The following is a 13,098-nucleotide window of genomic DNA, read 5'->3' as shown; positions in this document are numbered from 1 at the left end:
AAAAAGCTTTCATTTGTAAATATGGTAGCTTAAAACAGGAAGCATATCTAAAAGCCATTTAGCTACAGTAGCCTAACTCTATCACTGTGGCTGATTTATAAGGCAGATCACAAGTTGATCTTTCTCCCACAAGGGGATATGTAAAACTGTTGCATATCAGATTTTGTTAGCATCTGACGGACTAGTGCTAACAGTCTAGGAGACTCACACTTCAGCAACCATGTCTTTCACATTTAAATTAAGGTAATCTTATTCCATTCTACATCTTTCTAATTTTTTTTACACAACCTAACATGTGAATTTGCGTGATTGGTTTATGAATCACAGTTAAAGCAATTTGAGCAAGGCTTTCAATCAATCTTAAATTTTTAGTGTCTAATTTACTTGTCATTTACATAATTAATTGAGGAAGGGATCCTTTGGGAGTCCCCCCCCCCCTTTCTAACCTTGTGTCTCATCCATGGACTACACAGACTGGGAGTGACAGAGTTCTTCCAGGTCTGCTAAATGACATTTTAGGACCCAGAAATATGGTACATTATTCCCCCTGACCTGTATGGATTAATGAAAATTTAGTTTCTTATTTGCAAAACAATCCATTTAGTATGTCATGAATTGTGTATATAGTTTATTAAGCAGCAGCCACAAGGGAAGCTTTTGGAGTCCTTCCTCATATCCAAGGCATGCATGGGAATGTAGGAATACATATAGACTCAAAATGAAATATGGAAGTTTGTCATCTACACCTTGTACTGGTTTGGGTACATCACCTAGAATGCTTTCTAGTCAGTGTCATGCTAGTATGAAATTTCAGAAGTCTTATTTTAATCGATATTAACAACAAACTCCTATGAACTTACAATTAAACAAATTACAATGAAACAAAAGTAATGAACTATCAAAAATACCACTGTCTGTTTTAGCCCTTGTACGCTGTTGTTTTAGTCATTTTGGCAAGTGATAGCTCCTCGTGGTTTTAATGTAAAGCTTCTTCCTGGCCAGCAGTGTTGTGCGCCATTACATACAGGTGTTTATATACTGCTCGGGGACTTTCTGGGTGTCACCAATCTATGGATTGAGAGCCTCAGTTCTAAAATTTCTTCACTATTTCTGCCAACTATTGCTTTGCCATGTTGACCTTTCTGTTACCAGATTTTACATATTTTCCCAGACTCTGCTCCATTTCTTATAACATTTCTTTTCTATTTTCTTCTTGTCTCTTTCTGCTTCATTTTGGATAAGTTGCCAAGCTCCATCTTCTGGTCTAATTCTAACCCTAGAAACTGGATGAATGTAAATCTTCATTACATAACAAGGGGGTTATAATTCTTTTTTTTTGTTTTGTTTTGTTTTTTGAGACAGGGTTTCTCTGTATTGTTTTGGAGGCTGTCCTGGAACTCTCTTTGTAGACCAGGCTGGCCTTGAACTCACAGAGATCCGCCTGCCTCTGCCTCCCGAGTGCTGGGCTTAAAGGCGCGCGCTACCAACAGAGTTAGAATTCTTAGGAACATTTTGGTTTCTCAGGTGCCCTGTGATCTCTGGACCCTGCCAGGAGCCAGGAATGCTATTCCTAGAAGTGGCCCCTGGATCTTGGACCAGTCTGTGGTATTGTGTTTTGGGGCACAGAAGATGGATTAAAACAATATGCCCACTTTATAAATAGAAAAATCCTTTTGCCTGAGGAACAAAGATAATAAAAACACTACTGTAGCCATTTAGTTTTAGGCTCTGGTCCCTAAGGGCAATTTTTGTGTGTTGTAATGACCAGCTCTTTGACTATGCCTTTCCTGTATTAAATCTATAAAAATGATTAAATTTTACTTGTAGAGATGGGTTTTTTTTTTTTGCTTGCTGCTTGTTTGTTTGTTTTCTGAGACAGGATTTCTCTGTGTAGCCCTGGCTGTCCTGGATCTTGTTTTGCCTTGAACTCAAGGAGATCCACCTGCCTCTGCCTCTTCAGTGTCAGAATTAAAGGTGTGTACCACTATACCTGGCTGAGGTGTTCTGCTAAAGCCTATTACTCATAGTTTCAGCTTGGTTGCCTTTGTTTTTTTATTTTTGTCCATATAAGGTTTCCTCCAAGTTCTATATTTTATTATAATTTTTATGTAAGACCTATATAAATTTAAAGATTTTATCCACTGATATTAGTTTAACGATGGTTACTTAGTAACCAAAATAAAAAATGCCATATTTAATTTTAAAAGCAAATAATGAGTTTTAAAAGACCCCACTTAAACTTGTATTCTTAGTATAGAAATTTTAGGCTCAACTAAAATTGTTTAAAATTTCACCAAAATTATCTTACATTCTATAGGTTAATATTCATATAATAACTAACATGAATATGCTTTTAAAATATTTTGTATCTTCAATTTTACTTTTATTGTATGAATATTTTGTTTTGCATGTATGTCTTGTACCATGTGTGTGCCTGGTCCCCTGAAATAAGAGTAAGAGGCGGCTGTGAGCCACCTTTATGGGTTCTGGGAATCAACCTGGGGTCCTGTACAAGGACAGCCAGTACTCTTAACCACTGAGACATCTCTCCAGCCTCTATGAGAATACTTTTTAATAAAACACAAAAGTGCTGGCCTGGTGAAGCAAGCCTTTACTCTCAGCTACTTATAGGCCTGAGGCAGGAGGATTCCAAGATGAAAGCTTATATGTACTGGGGATGAGAACAAGGGAGACCCTACCTCAAAATTTAAAAAAAATCAGGATGGCGAGTATACTTACTGGCAGAACACTTGGCTGTTTTATGTAAGGCAGTAGATCAATGTCTAGTAAAGTTGTATACGTGTGTGTTTACATCCCTCATTTTCAAGAGTGAAATTTAATAGTCCCATAAGATTCTGTGGGTCTTGCAAAGGGAGAGTTGGTGACATTAATTCTTCAACATTCTGAAGAGCACAGGCACGACATAAGAAAGTAGCCGCTGCATTGGAAACCCTGAGAAGCAAATGTGATAGGATTTAAAGACATGAAAGAGGCCCCATGGCGGCATGAGGTTCTGTCGCTCATTCATGATGGTCTGAACAGCTCGCCTTGATTTTTGGGTCTTCTTCAGAGTTCCTTAGGAGTTGATAGTCAATTGCATTCTTCTGTATGACATGCTACCATCACCATTCATCCCAAGATCCTCTTCTAGTTTATCTTTTATATTCCTTCATCCTTGGCCTCATTCTGATTCTTTCCCTCCCACAGGAATCCCCTGATCTAGAAAGTATCTGATGTGTGTATGCGTAAGTGTATGAGCACAGGAAGTACAAACATATATTTGCACATGTGTTTTCCTTAGTATATGTGTTTTATGAAGGGTACTGACACAGTTTTAGTACCTTTTCTACTCAACAGTATTTAAAGCATCAATCACGCCATTGCCTCTACCTTTGCTTGTTGCTCTGACTGCTGCTTATCTTTTAGTATGTATCCGTCCAATTTTATTTGTCAGTTCCTCTACTAGGGAATATCTCAAGTTGCCTCCACACACTACCCAAGCAAATGAGAGAGCAAATGTTGCAAAGAGCAGCTTTCTACCTGGTGGGGATTTCTCTAGGGTAGGTGGCCTGCCGTAGAATGTCTAGATGGTGAGGAGCAGCCTGCCTCCTGAGGGCCACTGACAATACTTGCTCTTTGCCACGCCTCTTGTGGTGTCTGTACTTCTGCTGGCAATGTATAAAGATCATATGTCCTCATACTCTTATTAGCATGTATGGATTTTAAATACACGCGTTTAAAACTTCGAACTATAAAATAGATATAAGAAGCACACAAGCTCACATTTTAGTCAGTTACTGGAAAGTGAAAATTTAGTCTCTCAAATAAATGGAAAGATTGTCCAGCCCTTGAAGGCTCCTTCCCAGTCATCCCCTCCTTTCTCCTTCATTTTGTGGGAGTCGCTTTCTTGTTTTTCTTTTTACATTTCCCCAAATATCCATGCTCACTCACTGTAATTTAGCTTTTCCCAGTTTGAACTATGAACATGTTCTTTTGGGTCTAGTTGTTTGACTTGTTGCTCTATTGATGTTTATCAACTGCTGCTGCAGCTAAACTTTATTTATTTATTTTTTATTGTAAGATAGGGTTTTTCTGTGTAACAGCTCTGGCTGTCCTGAATTTCTCTCTGTAGACTAGAGTGGTTTCGCACTCACAGAGATCAGCCTGCCTCTACTCCCCGCCCCAAGTGCTGGGATTAAAGGCATATGCCACCACCACCCAGTGTAGTTAATGTATTTTTACTGTTGTATAATAATGCTTTTGTAAAATCATCATATGATATACCAAAGCTCATTTGCATATTTTAATACTGATGGGGATTTTGGTTTCAAAAATATGTATATTATAATAGTTACTATGGATATTTATTTAGATTATTTACATTTTCTCTTACAGCCCACATTTCTTTTCTTTTCTCTTTTGCTTTCTTTAAGACAGGGTCTCACTCTTCCATGGCTGTCCTGGAACTCATTATATAGACCAGGCTGGCCTCTAACTCAGAGATCCGCCTGCCTCTGCCTCCTGGGTGCTGGGATTAAAGGCCCAGCAGAGTTCATTTTGATTCACAGTTTGAGAGTGCAGTCCATATTGTCAGGGAACACATGGAGCAGGTATGTGGGGCAGCTGGTCACATGGTGACAGCAGTCAGGAAGCAGACAGAGACAAGTATTGATGCTCAGCTCACTTTCTGCAATGTCTTTTTATCCAACTTAAAACTCCGGGTCATGGGGTCTTGCTGCCCACATTCAGGGTAGGGCTTCTCTCCTCAGTTCAACCTCCACAGAAATTCCCTCGAAGACAAGCCCAGAGGTTGTCTCCAGTCAAGGTGACAAAGAAGATTAGCTGTCACAAGCAAACATGTAATTTTTTTCCTTGTATCAGTGTTCTGAAATGTACTGATTATTTTCTGAATGCTTCTCCATCATTGCATTCCTATAATAAGTATTCTTGGTCAAGATGCAGCTTCCGCTGTCTGTGTTGTTGAATTTTGTTTGTTGACACATATATTTTGTTTTGTATTTCTATTATACTCATGAATGTTATTGCTAGTACTTTTTCTTTCTTAAAATGTCTTTGCCAGCTTTGATATTAAGCTAATTTTAGTCTGCCAAAAATAATGGGAAATTGTCCTTATTTTTCCAGTTTCTGGAAGATTATATACAATTGATAGTATTTCTTTCTTGGCTGATGCAGTTGGCCTGTGAAGGCATGAATTTCATTTTCTTATAATAGTTAACAAAGTATTTATATTTTAACTTCTTGCATCATTTTGGTAAATTGCATTTTTTAAGAAGTTCACTTTAGTTGAAATTTCAATTTTGTATTCATAATATTTTTTATAATCTCCATTTACAAATAGGTAACATGTCTTTGCTATTTCTCTATTTTATGTCTAAGATTTCTGTCTGCTTGCTTTGGTCAGTCTTCTCATAGGATTGTCATTTGTGTGTGTATATATGTATGTATATGTGTGTGTATATGTATGTATGTGTGTGTATGCATGCATGTGTGTGTGTACATGTGGGCCAGGTGTGTGTGTGTGTGTGTGTGTGTGTGTGTGTGCATGTATACACACATATGTGGAGACGAGGGGACAGCTGCAGATGTTATTTCTTGGATACCATCCTTTAAAATATTGAAACAGGGACTCTCACTGACCTGGAGAACACCTAGTCACCTAGGCTGCCAGCTGGTGAGCTCTTTTCCTCTCTCCAGTGCTGGGACGATAATGCATTACCTTCCCAGACCTTTTAATGTAGGGATCTAGGAATCAAACTCAGGTTCTTGGGCATGCAATCCAAGGGCTTTATAGGCTGAGCTATCTCCCCAACCTAGGACTGTCAGTTTTAATAGTGCTCCCAATAAAATCATTTTTAATTAAATGTTTGTTGTAAGGTTTTACTATTTTATCTGTTTTTGCATAATCTCTGTTTCCTTTTTTGGCTTTAATTTGCTATTTTTCCTTAAACTCCTTGTGAATAATGCTTGCATCATTATTTTTCAGTCTTATTCTCTGCTATACATTTAGTGCTATCAATTTCTCCTAAGCATCCCTTTGATTCTCACAAGTGTTTGGATTTTTATTTTCAGTTCAAATTTTTTTTTTTGGTTTTTCGAGGCAGGGTTTCCCTGTGGCTTTGGAGGCTGTCCTGGAACTCGCTCGGTAGACCAGGCTGGTCTCGAACTCACAGTGATCCGCCTGCCTCTGCCTCCCGAGTGCTGGGATTAAAGGCGTGCGCCACCAACGCCCGGCATTTTTCAGTTCAAAAATTTTTGTCATGAGTTGAGGTAGGATGTAAGTAGATTGATTATAACTAAAAAATAACTATATTTCAAAGTAGAAGACAGAACTTTGAATGTTATTAGATGGTAGGTGTTCTAATTACCCTGATTTAATCATTACATGAGTATATGTACTAGGACATCACACTACACCCAATAACTATGCACAGTTAGTGTGTGTTAATAATAAAATGAAGACTGGAATATATTTCTATGACTTTATCTTTGGCCCTTGCATCACTTAACAGTAGTTCACATACATAGGAATTTTTAAAGTTTTGCTGTGTGTTTGTATTTATGTATGTGTGTGACTGTGCATGTGAATGTGCTTGCATATGTAAGTATGTGAGTATGTGTGGAGGCCACAGGACAACCTCAGGTGTCCCTCTTCAGGAACTTCCTTTTTTTGTTTTTTAGATAGAGATAGGGTCCCTCACTATCCTGGAGCTCTCTGAGCAGCTTAAGTTGGTTAGCTGGTGAGCTCCGGGGGTCTGCTGTCTGTCTCCTATTCTATCATGCCTGGCTGGGAAACTGGCATATAAACACAGGTCCTAATGCTTGTGTGGCAAGCATTTTGTCACCTGAGCCATCTCCTCAGCACTAATGTTGTGCGTGTATGTGTGTAAATATGTATTTGGTGTGTGTGCCCTCGAGGATGCACACAGAGACCACAGGAGCTTTCTGGATGTTTTCCTCTGTTACTCTCTGCCTTATTCCCTTGTAGCAGGAAAGCAGGTGGGCTGGCCAGCAGGCTCTTGGGATCTGCCCTACAATGCTGGGGTTACAGGTACAGGTTGGCCACGCCTGGCTTTGAAGTAGGCACTGGGGAGTCAAACCCAGTGCTCATACTTGCATAGCAAGCTTTCTTACTGGAGGAATCATTTCCCCAATCACCCAAAGTTTTGTTTTTATCTTTACCCCCTCCTGCTGTGTGCGTTGTGAATACAGGTACATTTGTGGCATGGTGCGAATGAAGACGTCAGAGGACAACTTTCAGGTGTAGGTCTCCTATCTTGTTTTGCCACTGCTTGTACTCTAGGCTGACTAGTCCATGGCTTTCTGAATGAGTCTCCACCTCCCATTTTGCCTTAGAGTGCTGGGGTTGCAGCTGCAAAAGTCATAGAAACAGACACAACACAGAGCCTTTTGTGGGTCTAGTGATCTAACTCAGGTAATTTTCTTACTGAACTATCCTGTTGGTCAAGATTTTCTGTTAATATTTATCTTAGTTACACTGTAGCTGGAGAACATATTCTATATGATAATTTGTTGAGATATACTTTGAAGTACATGTCAAATTTTGGAAATGTTCTGTTGCATTTGAGTTATTTGGTGCAATGTTTCACTTACATCAATCAGGTCAGGTTTCTCCTTTTTATATTGAAATTACACAATTTGTACAGTCAATTGATGTCTATTCATGGTCATGAGTCAATTTCTACCTCTACTTCTATAACAATTGCTTTATACATTTGAGGCCACATAAGTAGGTATATATAAATTAAAATAATAATCTATATGAACTGAGTATTTATTATTATGAAGTATCACTTTCTATCTTCAATATTGCTTTCATGTCTTAAACATCATTTTGCCTGAGATTACTACATGCATACTAGCTTCCTTTTGTAGGTGTTAACATGGTATGTTTCCTTTTATTAATTTCCTAATACTTTTTATCCTATTTATCATGCACCTTTTTTAACACCATTGTTCGAAGTTCTAAAATCTAATCTGACAATATTTTCCCTTTATTTTTAAAAAATATTTCCGTGTGTGTGTGTGTGTGTGTGTGTGTGCATCTAGATTTGTGCATGTGAGTGTAGTTCCCATGGAGATCAGAGTTACAAGTAGTTTTGAGTTGTCCAATGTGCATGCTTGGAACCAAGCCACACATCTTTGCAAGAGTAGCGCATGCTCTTAACCACTGATCCCTCTCTCTGGCTTCAATCTGTCACTAGAAAATTTCCAATGATACTGAGCACAATTATAGATCTTCTTTGATAAGAGGACCTGGAATTAGATTTTATTAGGATAAAGATATGGAAAGTCGGGACTGGAGAGATGGCTCAGAGGTTAAGAGTACTGATTGCTCTTCCGGATGGTCCTGAGTTCAGTTCCCAGCAACCACATGGTGGCTCACAACCATCGATAATGAAATCTGGTGCCCTCCTCTGACTGGCATGCAGACAGAACACTGTATACATAGTAATAAATAAAATCTTTTTTTTAAAAAGGGCTAAATCATCCCTGTGATGCTAGACCCACATGAACGAACATCCACACCTGGTATAGATATGGAAAGTCCTTTCTGAAATGCTTACCATGGACTCATACTTTCTAGGTATGTCTATAAGTATTGAGAAAACTTACAATTTTTTAATTTAAAATATTCTATGAAAAAGGAAGAAGATGGTAGGTATGGGTTTTTAGATTTAAAGAAATTAGATTCATATAGGATAGTTTTTAGAAACACAGGCCAAGAAAGGAAGCATACTGGGTTTCAAATTAACCACACCTGATCTTCAGTATGGCACTGATAGAACCAGAAAATATTTTAGCACCATTGAATTATAATTACAGTAATTATGAATATAATTATATATAAAATATGCATATTATATAATTATATATAAGATATATAAAATTATATATAATCTGTGATATTTAAGTTTTAAAATTTTTTCATAGAATATGTTTTGATCATATTCTTTCCCTGCTCCAACTCCTTCTCCATTCCTCTTCCCTACTCAGCCAGTTTCATGTTCTTCCTCTCAAAAACAAAACAAAACACAAACCAAAATAGCACAAGAAACATGGGATCTAATGGTGATCAGAAGTGGGATCATGAATTTCCACGTAGAATAACAAAAGCTTTAAAGGAATTTTAGAAACAAAAGAATGGAGAAAAGCATGGGTTTTTCGTAGCAGCATTTTCTCAGGTGGGCTCTGTTTTGCTATCGGCAAGCAGAGACTCGTGGCTCGCGTAAGGGAGTCTTCCTGATTCAGCATAAGCAAAACAAAACAAACAAACAAACAAAAAAAAACCAACAAGGGTCTTTTAAGAGGCTCTGCTAACGATTAAAAGGTGTGTATGTACAGCTGGAAGTGGCAGTGACCACATCTCTGAGCCAGCAGCTTTTGCTGGATGTCAGCATAGACTGATCCAGTGAGCTGGAACCACGCTTACGCCCACCATCTTGGAAAAACTGCAGTTTAAACAGCCGCGGTTTTACAGATGAGACACATGGCCAGAAAAACGTAAAGATTTACAGTAAAGTCAGACTTGAATGAAGAAAAACCTCTAAAGGTTTACAGTGTGTTTAAAAATATACGTAAGATTGAGAGAGAAAAAGAAACAACATAATGGTGAATAAATAGAGAAGCCAGCTGTGGTGGCACACGCAGGTAGGATTGCTGCAGAGGCAGAGGCAGGCAGATTTCTAAAGAGAAACCCTGTCTCAGAGAAAAATAAATCAAAGTAAAAGAAATAGAGTAATAATAATTGATAAATAAATAAGCCACGTAAAGATGGAAAATACACAGAAAGTCTGGATACTGTATGCTATTGTGTTTTTTAGTTTTTTGATTGCTAAGGAAGGAACAACTGCTAAAGTACACTTGATTATAAATTCTGCTAAGTTAATTCAACTTATATCTTTTTAAAATGCCTTTGTTGGGGTACCCCAAATTGAGGAGGGTCCCCAGGCTGGATTTGTCACCCCAAGAATCAAGAGTCCACGCGACAATTGATGCAACACGCAAGAGGCTTTAATTAGGCATCTGCAGATGGGCCTCTTGGTCAGCTTTTAGACCGATTGGCCCTGAGGTTCAGTTACAATCAGCTTTTAAAGACAAAAACCACAAGCTTTTGGGAGGGGTCCCTATCTCGTGACGGGGGAAGGGGGTACATGACTCCTGTCCCGGGGAAGTAGATGTCTTCCTGACCTTCATGTTGTAAATTCCTCAAACCTTAGCATGAGTTAATTATCTCTCCCTAAGTAAATAGTGTTATCTCCTTGTTTCCCACTAGTCTTGTTTGCCCATCTCTGACGCCCTGGTCAGTTCTTCACAGATGGTCGGCAGCCCGTAATTGGCCTTTTGTGGATTTACAGCCCTTCTGCAATTAAGGTTGCTAAACCATACATTCCATTCTGTGGTATGGCCGGTTCCTGGGATGGGGTCCTTTGTTCACTTCCCAAGTTCTCTAGTGGGGTGCCCTCCCTGTTTAAGCTTATATTTTATTTCTATAAATTCGGGGTCTTTCACCTTGACTTCAAAATTTAAGTATAAGGATATGTTACTTTGGAAAAGAGTTTTTGTTTATGTTTTTACAGAAAATGAAAAGCTGAGCAAGATGTCTCTGTCAATTCTAGTGTTTATATATTATCCTTCTGTGGTCTTTGATAAAGTTGAAGACAGATAGCTATAATTATAGTTTTCCTTAGTTATGATAAAAGATAAGCTACATATAGGACTTTGGACTCACAAGGATGGGATGGATAATATTTTCGTTAAATCTTGCTAAATGTTGGTAGACAAAATATTGTAACTGTGTTTTTACTTGATAGCTGTTATGTTATATATAATTTGACTATGTTAAAGTTAAGACCTTTCTTTTTGTTTAGACAGAAAAGAGGAGATGATGGGGGAAGTCCTGTGTATATGTCAATAAAGCACTGTTGGCCAGTAGGGAAGCAAGATAGGTGGGACTAGGAGTCGAGGAGGACTCTGGGTAGGAGAAACACAGGAAGTCAAGATGTAACGCCATGGAGTAGGAAGCCCGGAAAGTTCTCCAGTAAGAGAAATACTTAGATTAACAATTATGGGATAAATACTTAAGTCAGAGCTAGCCAGTAAGAAACAAGCAAGGCCAACAGCTTCATAATTAATATAGCCTCCTGTGTGTTTATTTGTAACTGATGCGGCTCTGGAACCAGGCTGGTGGGAAGGCTTCCCTTTACAGGATCTGATTTATTTTGACTAGTTACACCTGAGAATGAGGTCTTCCCTGAAGTATGGTTGGTAAACTCAGTGCCATTTCATCGAAGAAAACATTTTTCTCTTCCCAGGAACAATCAGTTGCAAATAACTCTTGGTTAGGGGTGAGACTTTGTTTTCAGTTCCCCGTCTCCATGGTGGGGTTTTATCTGGTTTGAACCTGTACAGGTCTTGTGCACGCTGTCAGAGTTCATATGTGCACCAGACCTGTTCGGTTTGGTAAATGTTTCCTTGAAGCCATCCACCACCTCTGGCTTTTCCACTTGTAAAAAGGAAAAGAACAAGTGTGCCAAAATATTCTGAGCTATTGAATGTGGGTACTGTGGTAGTGTATTGTGCTTTTCTCTATGGTGGCCTAGTTTTAGTCTTGAGAGGTTAAATAACACCAATAATCAACTGCATAAAAAGTGTGAGATGGGTTACTGCTGACAAGGTTTTAAAGACCTTTAATAAAAGTACTGCTATCCATCACAGGATAGAGTACTTTGGTTCTGAAGTTATGGTTCTAAAAAATCACCAAGGTATTGTCACACCCAATTTATTGGAGTAAATGCATTTTCAAGTTGCAACTATGGTTTTAAATTTAACCAATATACCATTCCTGTCTTGTCCCTCTACCCTCTGGTAGAGAGTTCTCTGACCTGTGGCTGCCAGACCCTTTCTACCACTGAATCCCCCAGAGGGACCTGAAGGCAGAATAAAGCATCCAGCACAGGCAGGCATTCCTGTTCTTGTCCCTCCACCTTCCAGTACAGAGGAGAGGATAGAACCTTGAACCCACCAGGAGAGGGAGAGACCTCAGCTGTACCCATTGAAAGAAGAGATGGGAAGATGACAGTATAAGAACATATCCAACAACAGAAAGACTTATATGACATGACCAGTCTAAGGATTCTATATCAGCAAGAACTGAACATTCCAACGCAGATGAAGCAGAACAGAACGACCTTAAAAACAACTTCATGAAATGATAGAGGACCTCAAAGGTGGTATGAGAAAATCCCCTAGAGAATGGAAGAAAAAACAAATAAAAAATACAAGAAATCAATAAATCTCTTAAAGAAAGCAAGGAAAGCCAAGAGAAAACAATCAAACAGATAAGGAAACAATTCACATAGTACAAGACCTTAAAACTGAATAGAGACAATAAAGAAAGCACAAACCAGGGAATGCTGAAAATAGAAAAAATGGGTAAACAAGCAGGAACTACAGATGCAAGCATAACCAACAGAATACAAGAGATAGAAGAGAGAATCTCAGGCACTGAAGAAACTAGAGGAAATAGATTCACCAACCAATGAAAATCTTAAATCCAACAAATCCTTAACACAAAACATCCAGGAAATATGGGACACTATGAAAAGACCAAACATAAGAATAATGGGTATAGAAGAAGGCAAAGAAGCAGCCCAGGTTAAAGGTACAGAAAACATATTCAACAAAGTCATAGAAGAAAACTTTCCCAACCTGAAGAAGGATATGCCTATGAAAGTGCAAGAAGCTTACCAAACACCAAATAGACTAGACCAAAAAAAAGTCCCCTTGCCACATAATAATTAAACCCCAATCATACAGAATAAAGAAAGAATACTAAGAGCAGCGAAGGAAAAAGATCAAGTAACATATAAAGGCAGGCCTATCAGAATTATACCTGACTTCTCCATGGAAACCCTGAAAGCTAGATGGTCCTGGATAGATGTTCTACAAAAACTAAGAAACCAGAAATGCCAGCCCAGACTACTATACCCAGCAAAACTCTCAATCACTATAGATGACAAAACCAGATTTAAACAATGCATATCTACTAACCCAGCC

Source organism: Mesocricetus auratus, unplaced genomic scaffold, assembly GCF_017639785.1.
Source record: "Mesocricetus auratus isolate SY011 unplaced genomic scaffold, BCM_Maur_2.0 Super-Scaffold_100020, whole genome shotgun sequence".
Classification (NCBI taxonomy): domain Eukaryota; kingdom Metazoa; phylum Chordata; class Mammalia; order Rodentia; family Cricetidae; genus Mesocricetus; species Mesocricetus auratus.
Note: the sequence above shows the minus strand (reverse complement) of the source record.